The sequence below is a fragment of the Ursus americanus genome, chromosome 8, assembly GCF_024610735.1.
Source record: "Ursus americanus isolate L20-20 chromosome 8, mUrsAme1.1.p, whole genome shotgun sequence".
In the NCBI taxonomy this organism is placed as follows: domain Eukaryota; kingdom Metazoa; phylum Chordata; class Mammalia; order Carnivora; family Ursidae; genus Ursus; species Ursus americanus.
Window position 1 is genome coordinate 46,407,885 of NC_142134.1, and position 16,334 is coordinate 46,424,218.

General features: G+C 38.8%; 1 protein-coding gene across 1 annotated transcript in view; it reads left to right on the plus strand.

Moving 5' to 3' along the window:
- Positions 1-404: 404 nt before the first annotated feature.
- Positions 405-16,334, plus strand: part of COX7B2 (cytochrome c oxidase subunit 7B2) — a 105,446-nt gene continuing 89,516 nt past the window's right edge. Inside the window, exon 1 of the mRNA XM_045815886.2 lies at positions 405-461. The gene's annotated coding sequence lies outside the window, so the exon portion shown is untranslated. The remainder of the gene's footprint in view (positions 462-16,334) is intronic.

Here is a 16,334-nt window from a genome sequence, read left to right on the forward strand (position 1 = left end):
TTTCCTTGAACTCACATCCTAGGTAGCAACCTGCTCTCAATTCAGACCTGGTTAATCTTGGTTAGAACTTTTCCTCTTTCAATTTAGGCACAGGTAGAAGATGACTCATAGAGGCAGCTGCTAGAAAAAAGGGGGTGATCTCAACTACATGGGTTCAGAAAAGTTTACAAACTCCTCTACCACTATAGGAAGACCAGTAGCTATGTCCTCTTTCACAAACTTTATGATTCTTTCCTTTTGACTTTATTTCTTAAAGTTTATTTAATCAGATGTCATTTGTATAAAAATATTTACTATTGATGGAGTAGTAAATGGTGATTTCTCTCGGTAATATAGTCCAAACTTACCTTTTGCCTTTTTCTATTTCCTTGAAACCTCACACTGATTTTCTAATTATATTTTTAGGAGTCTGAATCTTGAATTTTCTGAAGAGAGCATCTGGGCTTCAGAGTTCTTACCAGGTAATGAGAAAATATAGAAAAGGCCCATACTGCCCAGATTAGAATTTCACTCTGTGTGTCGATTTTAGATGACCCCCTTTTTATGTGTGTGTGTGTGTGTGGGGGGGAGTGTGGAGCTGAAGTTCTGGTAGAAATTTTACAAAAAATAAAATGGGCAGCGAAACCATTTTTAAAGTTTTATGTACTCTTAAGCACTCTGTTGACTCTTGAGAATCAACATAACCACAGAAAGAATAAGAGACAGATGCCAGTCTAAATAGACAAATGTTCCAAAATAAGATGTTTCCTATCAGCAGAAAATGTTTTACTTGATAGACTTAACTTGATAGTCTTAACAACGCAAACATTTTGGATGTAAAAGAAAATGTGTGTGTTGCCAGCAAACATTTTCAAGAGATAAGCACTTGTTGCAAGTACTACATGCCTAGAAAAAAAATCTCATTTTGGCCAACTGAGACCACCATGTGTTTTAAAATATGTCATCCATCATTTCAGTGTTAAGAGCGCCCCCTAGTGTGATTGTGTAATTATATATTTATGAGAAATTTAGACATTATTTTTTAAAATCTGTTTTCTATTAGTTGGTGATGGGCCTTTTTTGATAATGGATTGATTTGATCAGTATGGTATGTAACTATCTAGAAATATGCATTCAGTTTTTTTCTTGCCCTAATATATGATTATATCTGGAGCCAGTGGTTAGCTTAAAAGTAGAATTTGGAAATACCTAATCCCTAAAATTCTTCAGTTCAAGATAATGACAATATATCACTTAGTAAGTGAAATTATGTATTGAGAAAATTTTACAGCGTAATCAAATTCTTTCCTGGTAATCTTTTTTAAGTGGAAAATTGCTATGAACAGTTCCCTTTTGGTAAACACATGGGTATTTTAATAATTAAACATGAAAATTCAGACATTACATTTTATTTTTGAAATCTATATCATGTGAAAAATAATTCAGGTTTTAATATTTCCTTAAAAGCAGCTCCCCTATAGTTATAGAACTTGCAAGTATAAACATGGTAATTCATCCATGAATTATAAATAGAGCTCTCATCTCTCCTCTGAAATCACCCCCATCCCCACAAATTCTTATTCAAAACTGAGAACAAAAAGCTCGTTTTTTGTTACATTTAATTTTTAGTTTTTTGGGAATAATTAAACCATCCTTGCAAGCTGAAAGCGAGCATAATATTCTGTTACATTTTTGTAAATTGGGTAGTTGTAATTATATTTCCTCCTACTGTCTCTTCTCCAGACTGTAAATAATTTTGATTGTTTTAACCATTTCTCATAGGTTCGTTCTGTGTTCTAAACTTGATCATGTACAGGGCTGTAGTACTGAACTGTTTGGAGTAGACTGCTTTTGCTTTTATTTTCTTCTGTAAGCTCCCTCTTTCATTTAATTCTGAAGCCGTAAGATCAGCACAGTGTTTACATTAAGTCCTGGCTTTTTGAAAGGGTATCTTCTAAAATGTAGAATTAAAAATATCAGAGCCGTCTACTATCTACCACAGTAGATCTGCATCTGAATCCTCATTCTCATATTTACTAGCATTGTGACCTTGAACAAGTCACTGACCCTCTCAGAGCCTCAGTCTCTTCTCTGTAAAAGAGAAATACAAATCACCACCCTTGAAATATTAATCCCTCTTTTATGTTAGTATCTATTTAAGACTTATTTATGCCAGATTTGGGGCTGGGTGCCTCATAAGCATTTATTTTTCACAATAATTCTGTGAACTAAGTGTACTTATTTCTATATTATTAGTGAGGCTTAGAGAGGCTAAGAAACCTGGTAAGTGCAAAAGCCAAGGTTTTGAGATCTTTTTGACTTAAAGTGAGCTCATAACCACTATACTGTGTATTTGTTTTAATTATACTCATTTCTGCTAATTTGTTGATTTCATTGTTCTTAAGGTCAAATAGTCTCCAATGCACAAACATAGAGGAAACAAATCTTTTGAAACAGAAGAGATGGATTCTTTAACATGGATGCTCTTCTTGTCTGGAAGCCAGAATTACTTTGGGCACTATTCATACTTCTATACATTTTTTTTTTTTTTGTAACCAGGCAGTGATTTAAAAGATTCCTTGTTGTTAGCATGGTTGAGCTGGTAACAACAGTGACAAGAACTATTGGGTTAGTGAACCTTAAGGCACCTTTATGCCTAATGTAAAAGCAGAATAATAGAATGCTAGTTTTAGAAACTGTTGCATGCTTCCAACTCACCACGTGAGTTGGCTTTCTCTGGACCTGGGACCGTAATCTATTCCTTGCTCTTCTATTTAAGTATGGATTGGCTTTGTGAAGCCTGCATCATTTTCCTTATGGTTTAAGAATTTTTATCTGATATTTTAGATATCAGAATTTATTGTTTAATTGCTACAGAGGCCAGTGTAATACGTTTCTCATTTCATTAATAAGTCATTTTGAAGGTTCTTAGGAAACTCACTCTGGAAACATGGTGTTGATCAAGCCTGTTTTTTGCTTAATAATATCTCATGTTTTATATTATTCCCTAGGTCCTTGAGATTTGCTCTAGGAAGTAGGCTGTTCAACCATGATTTAAGTGTACATTGTTAGGTTTCTGTATGACAGAATGACCATTCTCTTGGTGAGGTTGCCTCATGTTGTGCTTGGGTCAGAGATACAGACATTACTATGAACAGGTGTGTATATTATGTCTTACCCCAAACATACACTATCTTTAGGAAAATTGGCTCAATCATCATTATTGAATCAGTGAATAAGTGAAGAAATGGAAGTTGACTTATTTTTCTGCCCTCATTTCTGCCCCACTCTGTAGTTTTTCCTGCCTGGCCACCCCCCACCCCCGTACACGTGCACACACGCAGCATTTGGTAAATGTGTTTTTTAACTTTGACTTGTTTAATGTCTATAGAATCAGTCTTTCTTTTTTTCCCCCAGTTCCTCTGGTATTGTTTTGGGATGGGCCTTTATATTTTTCATATGAACAATTGGAATAGTTCCTTAACTGAATTCCCTCTTTCCAGTGTTGTCTGTTTCCAGTAAACTGTGGGATCAGGAAGATTTTCCTAAAGCATGAAACTAGTATCAGTTTAGATTCATTTAGTGTCTTATTGTCAAAAAAGGCCCTTTGGTTCTTGCTTACCTCTCTTCTAATTTCTCTCACTACCATTGCCTTTCCCTATGAGTTCTGTTCTTTGCACCACTAAAAAATTCACAAATCCCAGAATATTTTTTACTTTGCCTTCCTGTGCCTTTGTGCAGTAATACTCTATGCCAGTAACATCCTTCTGCACGCCATTTAATGAGCTCCACTTTCTCCTTCTGTGGCAGTTCTCTGACTAAACTCCCACTCCACAAGCACACACCCCATTTGAGTTAGGTGCCTCTTCAGTGGACCACTGCATGACCCTGATCTGTTATTGAAAAGTTCAGTTCAAAGTGGGCAGCTTGAAGGCAATTATGTTTTTTTACTCAATGTATCACAGTGCTAGATATATAGAAAGTGCTCAGGAAAACTTTATTTATGGAGCCCATGAAGAGGCTGAATGAAAAATAGAAAGATACTATATTAGGATTCCCATGAGATGTTGCCTTTGTCTGCGGCGCGGGCGGCCCTGCGGGTCTACGTGGCGGGCGCGGCGGTGGTCCTGGCGCAGCTGCTGCGGTGCTGCTGCGGGGGCTTCGCAGAACCAGTGTTGGCCCCACAACCTGACCATGTTGCTATTGTGACCGGAGGCACGGATGGAATCGGCTATTCCACGGTGAAGCACCTGGCGAGACTCGGCATGCATGTGATCATAGGGAGGCAAAGGTGTGAAGACTTTCACAGCTGCGTTTTCTTGACGTCTGCAACTTTGAACTTCTTCAAGATGGAAATAATGCTGGCAAAGCCCAGGACTTTGTGAGACAAATACAAGAGGAGACTTTGAATGGCAAAGCCTTGCTTTTGCATAGAGCATTTGTCAGACATTCTCACGGTCACCATGGTAGCTGGATACGCTTTGCATTGATTAAAATACAGTCTCTGGAAGATGGGAGAGCAGTAAGGGACCCCTTTTTCAGCTGGTCCCCTGAGTCGAGCTGGATAGGTACCAGACCAGCCTGAACATTGGCGGAATCATCCTGAGATGCAGGAAGATACATCTGGATCTCTTCAAATGAACATCTCCAGCGCTGAGTATTGAGGTACGAAGCGGGGAGGCGTGAAACCGTGCACAGATATCGGAAGATAAACGGAAGGGGGAGGGAGCCGCTGCGTTTGGGCGCCGGGAAGCGGTAGCCACCTACACGGGGGAGTGGGCAGACTCGCGGACCTGCACCCTCGAGACAGCAGACTGAGACCCTGAGCCGGGAGCGCGCACCACCAGACTTTTCACGGAACTCCGGAACTCCGGTGTGCTCACTGGAACCAGACTGAGACCGGGAGCTCCAGGAGCGCGCGGGGGGCCTGCTGGCGGCTGGCGGCAGGCGGTGTTAGAAACACAAAGGACAGAGACGGGCCGGCCCTGGAAGTGAGGGCTGGGACGCCGGGTGTGGGGCACACATCCCGGGACACTGCAGGGTTGAGCAGCACCAACAGAAACAGAGTTAAAGTGGCCAGAACATCAGTGGAGAACGGTCCGCGATCCCTCTGTTCTGAGACAGCGGCTGAGATTCGGCCGCTGCTGCTCTGACTCTCAGAAGAGGCACAGCCGGCCGCCAGGGAAAGCCGCCAGAGAAGAAAAGCCTGGAAATACCGGCTCAGAGAGTGCCCATCCCCATCCCCCCTCGCATGGGACATGGAGACTCTACCCAAACAGGGTTGGCTGAGTGTCGGCTCGGCAGGCCCCTCCCCCAGAACACAGAAGGCAGGCTGAAAAATCAAGAAGCCCACATCCCAGGGCACCTGGGTGGCGCAGTCATTAAGCGCCTGTCTTCGGCTTAGGCAGTGATCCTGGTGTTCCGGAAAGGAGTCCCTCATCGGGCTCCTCCGCTGGGAGCCTGCTTCTTCCTCTCCCACTCCCCTGCTTCTGTTCCCTCTGTCGCTGGTGGGCTCTCTGCCACATAAATAAATAAATAAAATCTTTAAAGAAGAAGCCCACATCCATAAGATCTCTATAAAACAAGGGCGCACGGCCTGGGTCCCAGTCAATAATTTGGGCTCTGGACAACCCCGCAACCTCTCCTCATCAGAATGACGAGAAGGAGAAGTCCCCCCCAGCAAAGAAAAGACAATGAGTCTGTGGCCTCTGCCACAGAAATAATGGATATGGATGTAACCAAAGTATCAGAAATGGAATTCAGAGTAACAATGGTCAAGATGATGAGTATACTTGAAAAAAGTATTAATGAAAATGTTACTGAGAATATAGAATCCCTAAGGACAGAAATGAGAGTGAATCTGGCAGAAATTAAAAATTCTATGAGCCAAATGCAGTCAAAACTAGAGGCTCTGATGGCCAGGGTCACCGAGGCAGAGGAACATATTAGCGAATTGGAGGATGGGTTAGTAGAAGAAAAAACGAAAATAGAAGCTGGTCTTAAAAAAATCCACGCCCACGAGTGTAGGTTACAGGAGATTACTGACTCAATGATACGATCCAATGTCAGAATCATCGGCATCCCCGAGGGGGTGGAGAAAAACAGAGGTCTAGAAGAGATATTTGAACAAACTGTAGCTGAAAACTTCCCTAATCTAGCGAGGGAAACAAACATTCGTGTCCAAGAGGCAGAGAGGACCCCTCCCAAGCTCAACCACGACAAACCTACGCCACATCACGTCATAGTGCATCTCGCAAATATTAGATCCAAGGATACAGTATTGAAAGCGGCCAGGGCAAAGAAATTTCTCACATACCAAGGCAAAGGTATCAGAATTACGTCAGACCTGTCTACACAAACCTGGAATGAGAGAAAGGGTTGGGGGGCATTTTTAAAGCTCTTTCAGAGAAAAACATGCAGCCAAGGATCCTTTATCCAGCAAGGCTGTCATTCAGAATTGATGGAGAAATAAAGACGTTCCAGAATCGCCAGTCTTTAACCAATTTCGTAACCACGAAACCAGCCGTTCAGGAGATATTAAGGGGGGTTCTATAAAGGTAAAAAGGCTCCAAGAGGGATACAGAACAGAAAGTCACAACCAATACAAACAAAGACTTTACTGGCAATATGGCATCATTAAAATCATATCTCTCAGTATTCAGTCTTAATGTGAATAGCTTAAATGCTCCCATAAAACGCCACAGAGTTGCAGATTGGATAAAAAGAAATGACCCATCCATTTGCTGTCTACAAGACACTCATTTTGAACCCAAAGATAAAGTCAGACTGACAGTAAAGGGATGGAGTACCATCTTTCACGCAAATGGACCTCAAAAGAAAGGTGGGGTAGCAATTCTCATATCAGATAGATTGGATTTTAAACTACAGACTATAGTTAGAGACGCAGAAGGGCACTATATTATTTTTAAAGGATGTATCCAACAAGTGGATATGACAATTATAAATATATATGCCCCCAACAGGGGAGCAGCAAGATACACAAGCCAACTCTTAACCAGAATAAAGAGACATATAGATAAAAATACATTAATAGTAGGGGACCTCAATACCCCACTATCAGAAATAGACAGAACACCATGGCAAAAACTAAGGAAAGAATCAAAGGCTTTGAATGCCATACTCAACGAGTTGGACCTCATAGATATATATAGAACACTACACCCCAGAACCAAAGAATACTCATTCTATTCTAATGCCCATGGAACATTCTCAAGAATAGACCATGTTCTGGGACACAAAACAGGTCTCAACCGATACCAAAAGATTGAAATTATCCCCTGCATATTCTCAGACCACAACGCTCTGAAATTGGAACTCAACCACAAGGAAAAATTTGGAAGAAACTCAAACACTTGGAGACTAAGAACCATCCTGCTCAGGAATGACTCGATAAACCAGGAAATCAAAAATCAATTTAAACAATTTATGGAGACCAACAAGAATGAAAACACAAAGGTCCAAAACCTATGGGATACTGCAAAGGCAGTCCTAAGGGGGAAATACATAGCCATCCAAGCCTCACTCAAAAGAATAGAAAAATCTAAAATGCAGTTTTTATATTCTCACCTCAAGAAGCTGGAAAAGCAACAGAAGGACAGGCCTAATCCATGCACGAGGAAGCAGTTGACCAAGGTTAGAGCAGAAATTGATGAATTAGAAACCAGGAATACAGTAGAGCAGATCAACAGGACTAGAAGCTGGTTCTTTGAGAAAATCAATAAAATTGACAAGACTTATCCAAAAGAAGAGAGAAAGGACCCAAATTATTAAAATTATGAATGAAAGAGAGGTCACGACCAACACCAATGAAATTGGAAGGATTATTAGAAACTTTTATCAGCAGCTATATGCCAATAAACTAAGCAATCTGGAAGAGATGGAGGCCTTCCTGGAAACCTATAAACTACCAAGACTGAAACAGGAAGAAATTGATTTCTTAAACAGGCCAATTAATTATGAAGAGATTGAGTCAGTGATAAACAACCTTCCAAATAACAAAACTCCAGGCTCGGACGGTTTTCCTGGGGAATTCTACCAAACATTCAAAGAAGAAATAATACCTATTCTCCTAAAGCTATTTCAAAAAATAGAAACAGAAGGAAAGCTACCAAACTCATTCTATGAGGCCAATATTACCTTGATCCCCAAACCAGGCAAAGACCCCATCAAAAAGGAGAATTACAGACTGATTTCCCTAATGAATATGGATGCCCAAATCCTCAACAAGATCCTTGCTAATAGAATCCAACAGTACATTAAAAGGATTATCCATCATGACCAAGTGGGATTCATACCTGGGATGCAAGCGTGGTTCAACATTCGCAAATCGATCAGCGTGATACATCATATCAACAACAAAAGACTCAGGAACCATATGATCCTCTCAATTGATGCAGAAAAAGCATTTGACAAAATACAGCATCCTTTCCTGATTAAAACCCTTCAGAGTGTAGGAATAGAGGGTACATTTCTCAATCTCATAAAAGCCATCTATGAAAAGCCTACAGCAAATATAATACTCAGTGGGGAAAAGCTGGAAGCCTTTCCCTTAAGGTCAGGAACACGACAAGAATGCCCACTCTCGCCACTATTATTCAACATAGTACTAGAAGTCCTTGCAACAGCAATCAGACAACAAAAAGGGATCAAAGGTATCCAAATCGGCAAAGAAGAAGTCAAAATGTTTCTCTTCGCAGATGACATGATACTCTATATGGAAAACCCAAAAGAATCCACTCCCAAACTATTAGAAGTTATAGAGCAATTCAGTAAGGTGGCGGGATACAAAATCAATGCTCAGAAATCAGTTGCATTTCTATACACGAATAACGAGACCGAAGAAAGAGAAATTAGGGAATCCATCCCATCTACAATACCACCAAAAACCATACGTTACCTTGGAATTAACTTAACCAGAGACATAAAGGACCTATATTCTAGAAACTATAAATCACTCTTGAAAGGCATTGAGGAAGACATAAAAAGATGGAAAGATATTCCATGCTCATGGATCGGAAGAATTAACATAGTTAAAATGTCCATGCTATCCAGAGGAATCTACACTTTCAATGCTATCCCGATCAAAATACCGAGGACATTTTTCAAAGAACTGGAACAAATAGTCCTTAAATTTTATGGAAACAGAAAAGGCCCCAAATCTCCAAGGAACTGTTGAAAAGGAAAAACAAAGCTGGGGGCATCACAATGCCAGATTTCGAGCTGTACTACAAAGCTGTGATCACAAAGACAGCATGGTACTGGCACAAAAGCAGACACATAGACCAATGGAACAAAATAGAGAGCCCAGAAATGGACCCTCGGCTCTTTGGGCAACTAATATTTGATAAAGCAGGAAAAAACATCCAGTGGAAAAAAGACAGTCTCTTCAATAACTGGTGCTGGGAAAATTGGACAGCTACATGCAAAAGAATGAAACTTGACCACTCTCTCACACCATACACAAAAATAAACTCCAAATGGATGAAAGACCTCGATGTGAGACAGGAATCTATCAAAATTCTAGAGGAAAACATAGGCAGCAACCTCTACGAAATCGGCCAAAGCAACTTTTTCATGACACATCTCCAGAGGCAAGAGAAACAAAAGATAAAATGAGCTTGTGGAACTTCATCAAGATAAAAAGCTTCTGCACAGCCAAGGAAACACTCAAAAAAACTAAGAGGCAGCCCACAGAATGGGAGAAGATATTTGCAAACGACACTACAGATAAAGGACTGGTATCTAAGATCTACAAAGAACTTCTCAAACTCAATACACGAGAAACAAATAAACAAATCAAAAAATGGGCAGAAGAGATGAACAGACACTTTTCCAATGAAGACATACAAATGGCTAACAGACACATGAAAAAATGTTCAAAATCATTAGCCATCAGGGAAATTCAAATCAAAACTACACTGAGATACCACCTTACGCCAGTTAGAATGGCAAAAATAGACAAGGCAAGAAACAGCAATTGCTGGAGAGGATGTGGAGAAAGGGGATCCCTCCTACATGTTGGTGGGAATGCAAGTTGGTACAGCCCCTCTGGAAAACAGTGGGAGGTCCCTTAAAAAGTTAAAAATTGAGCTACCCTATGATCCAGCCATTGCACTACTGGGTGTTTACCCCAAAGATACAGACGTAATGAAGAGAAGGGCCATATGCACCCCAATGTTCATAGCAGCATTATCCACAATAGCTAAATCGTGGAAGGAGCCAAGATGCCCTTTAACAGATGACTGGATTAAGAAGTTGTGGTCCATATATACAATGGAATATTACTCAACTATCAGAAAAAACGAATTCTCAACATTTGCTGCAACATGGACGGCACTGGAGGAGATAATGCTAAGTGAAATAAGTCAAGCAGAGTAAGACAATTACATGATTTCTCTCATCTATGGAACATAAGAACTAGGATGATCAATAGGGGAAGAAAGGGATAAAGAAAGGGGGGTAATCAGAAGGGGGAATGAAACATGAGAGACTATGGACTATGAGAAACAAACTGAGGGCCTCAGAGGGGAGGGGGGTGGGGGAATGGGATAGACCAGTGATGGGTAGTAAGGAGGGCACGTGTTGCATGGTGCACTGGGTGTTATATGCAACTAATGAATCATCGAACTTTACATCGGAAACCAGGGATGTACTGTATGGTGACTAACATAATATAATAAAAAATCATTAAATGAAAAAAAAAAAACAAAAAACAAAACAAAACAAAAGAAAGGATTCCCATGAAGCTTGTGCCTCAGTAGGGCTTTAAAATTTATAAATCAAAATGCCTGACTCCTGTTAGCCATTACTGGGCAGGATGGTGAAGCAGCCATGAGTTGATTTCATATGCTTTCTTTTATTTTACATTGACTCTCTTCGTTTGCATTTTCATTTATATTGACTCTTTTCTAGCACTCATGTATTCATCAGTACCCCTCTGACAGAAATTTCCTGTGACTTAATATTTATTCTCCTTTCCTTTTTACTTATGGACTCCCACTATTGTTGTAGGCAAAAAAAATTAAAAAAAGAAGAAAAAAACACAAGCCCTTCATTTTCTCATCCTTCTTGTTGTTATGAGAAATATACTTCTATAATTCTGTCTAATGAAATATAATCAGAAATCTGATGGAATTTCTGGAAAGGTTTTGCTTCTTGATACGGATGTTACTTTATCTTCCTTTTGATCCTTTCTTTCTTCCTTATTTGTGGAAGGTGCACATGATGACAGGAACTGGAACAACTACCTTGTAACCTTGAAAGGCGAGGAGTATTATTGAGATTTTAGACATGACGTCCTTGAACTTCCAAATTGATACCAGTAATGTTCTTCCTGTGGAATTCTCATTACATGAGAAGAATTCACCATGTTGTTTTGGCCATTGTTATTTGGATTTTCTTTTGCAGCAACTGACTCAGTTCTCTAACTGGTACTTATTAGTATTACAATTAGCATAGCATACAATAGCATACAAAATGCATAGGCTAGAACTCTAGGGGTGCCTGGGTGGCCCAATCAGAAGAGCATGTGACTCTCGATCTCCCAGTCATGAGCTGGAGCCCCATGTTGGGTGTGGAGGTTACCAAAAGAAAAAAAAAGTATATACATTAGAAGTTAATAGTTTAAGTTTCTTACCTGTCCACCTATATTTTATGTTTATCAGCTCAACGACTATGTATTTAGACCAATGTCACCATGTGCCACCCTAGACACTAAGATATAAGGACTGGAATACCATTCCTATGCAAATGGCTTATAGTTTTATGGGGGCACAGAAACAAAATTAATTATAATATATCATAAAATATAATATAGAATATAAAATATGGTAAGCACCACAGTAGTATATCTAGAAATTCCTAAGGGTAAACAGAAGAGAGTATTTGCAATTTGCACAAGCTTTCCTGAAAATATTAAAATTTTTGAAATTGGAGAAATGAATCTGTCATCTGAGATTTCAGGCACCCTGGTCAGGACTTAATCCTTGTGCTTTTTCAGTGAGACAGTGCTGGTGGTCACTTAGTTTTGTGTGTCAACCTTGCTGCCTCATACTAATAATTAAAATGCACACGGTCTAAGAGACTAGAGACGGAATCTACACTTTGAACTGCTGACAGGCTATCTTTGGAAAATCAAATTGGTGAAAAGCAATCTGTGGAGAAGGAGAGGCAAGAAATGACACAGGAAGTTGCCAAGGATTCTATTGACACACAGACTGAAGCAGTAAGCCAAGAGCTATCACAAGGAAGGCAGTAAACAAGAAACTGAAGCTTAGTGGTTGAAAGGCAAGAGTTAGTTAATGGAGAGAGACATCAAAACATCAGGCAGCCGACAGCCTGGAACAAACTCACAATAAGGGAGGGCTAGGGAGCAAGCCTCCTCAAGAGAGCACAAAAATAGGCTGCTCTACTCCGGGACTCTGGGCAAAGTCTGTGAGGAAAGCCAGAAGCAGACCATAATAAGGGCACTATTTATAAAATCACAGAAACTCAAAGGAGTAGAAATGAGAAAATGGTCTTAAAATAAAGCATAAAAATTATAATCAGTTGATGTTTTGAAAAAGCACAAAATTCTCAAGAACCTGATTCAAAAAGAAGGTCCAGGAATATTGGCACTGATTTTAGGGTTTGATCTTGAGGTGATTTTTTTGTACAGATTTTGAAATGAAAAGAAGCCCCAGGAAAGGCAAAATCAGTGTGGAATAAAATGTCTGGGATTGCGAATGCCATTCAGAATTCTCATGTTTTAGGATAAGCTACAGAAAGAAATTTGAGTACATTACCATTTCTTCTAACTGTGCCACACAGGGTTTTCCCAGAAGATGAAAAAGAGGAAAGCTGCCAGGGATCCAGGTTTGAGTAATAAGGACTGACCATCTCCAGCCAACCACACACTTGAGAGAAGCTATAAATACCGATAAGGCATCAAGACATGTTTGTGCAATCAACTAATAGTCCATACTCTACTCAGTATTAATGGACCACATTATACTTTGATGCTTAACCACCAGGGTCTGATAGAGAATTAAATACTTTTCAATGGCACAAGTCCAGTCTTCTGAAAAAACAGAGAACAACTAACATAGATAACAAGTATCTTGGCTTCTGTGACCATACTCCATCTGTACTCTTCATCTATGAGGAATGCTAATTACCTAATCTAATGAAATTTGACTGGCAGTATTTTTCTGAAATATGTATATATTATATATATGCATGTTTTATATGTCTTATATCTGAAATGTATTAGATCACTTAAAATATTAAAGATGATCTAAATTATTTCCAGTGTAAGACATATAAGTAGTTTATTCATGATGTGTGTTTTTTGTTTTTGTTTTGTTTTTTTTTTGCTTTGGAAGTGTTGCCTGTGAGAGAGCATGATTATTTGGTATGATTTCAAATGCCACAAAATAAGGATGTGACCTAAATACCTTTTAACTTTCTTTCATAATTTGAGGCTTATCTAGAATATGTAAATTCACCTGAATTTTTCTTGAAACTATTTGCTTATAGTTGGCAGGCTGCTTGCTTAATCTGTGAAACATAGTAATGTACTTTCAAAGAACACACTGTTTAGGTATCTAGGATTCAGTAAATATTCATGTTTACCTTTTCCGTGTCTTCTTTGTTTACAGTTATTTCGGTTTTTCAGCCTCAGTCTTTTGGAATGAATATTTCTGGCCTTTACTACCTTTTTCATATAAATCTGTTCTGTAGTTCATTATTATTATTGTCTTTCTTTAAATCCTGCCTTGATCTTTGGTGTTTCTGAATTGTGGCAACAGGCGGCATGAGACAGTATGAGAGCATGTAAGGCAGAATATTACAAAAATCCCTTCATGGATATTTAATTTTCATTACTTTTCTAAGAGCCTCATCTCATCCTGATGATGAATCCTATTCCTAAAATTATATATTCCTGATTTTTACAAACAAATGTATGATTATAGTGAGCCATTAATATTTGATGAATATGACTTGAAGATTGCATTAGATTTCCAAAAGAAATCAGGGGACTGTAATAATCAAGAATTAGCTATGAAATTGCAAAGGAATTGGATTAAAGGTTTTTCTTTCTAACTTTCCAATATCCTTCTTAGGTTATTTATATAGGAAGAGTTTTTTTCTGCCAATAGTTTTCATCTCTGGGGCGCCTGGGTGGCACAGTGGTTAAGCGTCTGCCTTCGGCTCAGGGCGTGATCCTGGCGTTATGGGATCGAGCCCCACATCAGGCTCCTCTGCTATGAGCCTGCTTCTTCCTCTCCCACTCCCCCTGCTTGTGTTCCCTCTCTCTCTGGCTGTCTCTCTCTGTCAAATAAATAAATAAAATCTTAAAAAAAAATAATTTTCATCTCTATAAAACTCAGGTTAATTGTTTTTGTTAACTTGTATCTATACACACGTTTGGGTTGGATCTCATTTTAAGTTGCACAGGCTCCCCCATGTGAGTCTAATGCACGCCAGTATATGAGGACATTAAAATACTCAAGAAAATTATGCAGAGTGACATTTTTTATAATGAGATGTTTCAGAAATATGTTTAAGGTTCTGTGTTGACTTCAAATTAAATACAATTGCAAAGTATGTGGTATGGACTGAATGTTTGTGTTCTCCAAAATTCAGTTGTTTGCAACCCTAACTTCTAATGTGATGGTATTAGGAGGTGGAGCTTTTGGGAGGTAAAGTTTAGATGAGGCCAGGAGAGTGGAGCCTTCATAATGGGCTATTAGTATATAGCCTTCTGTTGCTATATATGTCATAGCATCAGAAGTATAAGAATTATAATTAGCATAAGGAGAGGAAGAGACCAGAGCTCTATCTGAAGACACAAGAGTTAGGACATACTATAAGCCAGGAAGAGAACTGTCAGCAAGAGCCAAATTTGCCAGCAGTTTGATCTTGGACTTCCAGTCTCTGAACTGTGAGAAATAAATTTCTGTTGTTTAAGCCACCCAGTGTATGTTATTTATTATAGCAGCCTGAGAAGATAAATGCAGTATAAAGTGGAAGCCAGGAATAATTTGTAAAATTTCAGATCTTTTTTTAAATAATTTTTATGATGTTATGTTAGTCACCATACAGTACATCCTTAGTTTTTGACGTAGTGTTCCATGATTCATTATTTGCGTGTAACACCCAGTGCACCATGCAGTATGTGCCCTCCTTAATACCCATCACTGGCCTATCCCAATCCCCCACCCTCCTCCCCTCTGAAGCCCTTCAGATCTTTTTCTAACTAATTAAGGTTGGCTACTAAACTCATAGTTACCTTCAAGTATCAATAAAGAATGGTAACCAAATGGCCAAATGGGTATTACTGAAAAGGTAGTCTCTTAGGAAATAGAATGTTTGGAAAATATTCTGCAGATATTTTCTATAATTAAATTGCAGTATAGAAAAACTTGTTTAAACAGAATGCCTAGGGAACAGTATTTTAATTTCATTGGATCTTTGATAAAAGTCAAGCTGAATGTTTTTCGTGACTCCATTGTTGAAAATTTTCTTCAGCTAATGTTATCCTTATCTTCTCTCCCCTAATACAGTGATAACCAAATCTTTCTTTGCATTTGGAAACTTCTACTCTGAAGCAGATTTCTCATTCCGTAGTATTATAGTGGGATAAAGATGAAGGAGGTATAGGCATTTGTTTGTAATGGAACTTTGTAATATTAGCTTTTTGTGGGTGTGATTTGCTATGTTATTAATGGAATACAGAAGATTCTAGATATCTAAAGTTTCCAGTTATGATTTTATTGAAAAAAAGACTGTTTCAAATCTTAGTTGGTGAAAGTATTTTTCAGTAGTTGAATTTATAATGAGGAGATTGACACTTATTTCACAGTAGCCGTTAGTGTGGACAAAGAATGTAAAAGAGGATTTAGGAGATTGACATAGTCTAAAATAAAGTATTTATAAAGTTTTATCCTGATTCTTCACACTACTTTTTGAGATTAATGTAGATCTAAACAGAGTTCTATCTGTAATATATGTTCTCCGTATACCACTATGCAGTACTAAGTACTTACTCTGTGCTGGGCATCGAGTTAAATAGTTTACCCACACACACACACAATCTCATTGTATGTTTTATATAACTTCATTTCTATAGCAGCCTAGTAAAATTAATACATTTGTGAAATTAACATGTGCTTGTGAGTATGTGTGTGTTAGTATTCACAGCAAAAACGAAAAAAAAATTCGTTTTATTATCGAGTGGAACATATTTTCTATCGGTGTTAGTTAAGCCTCTTATAAAACTGGAGGAAATAAAATTAAAACTTAATTGGACTCTCTCAGAATTGAAATGCTTCAGATACAAACTGCTGGAGGTA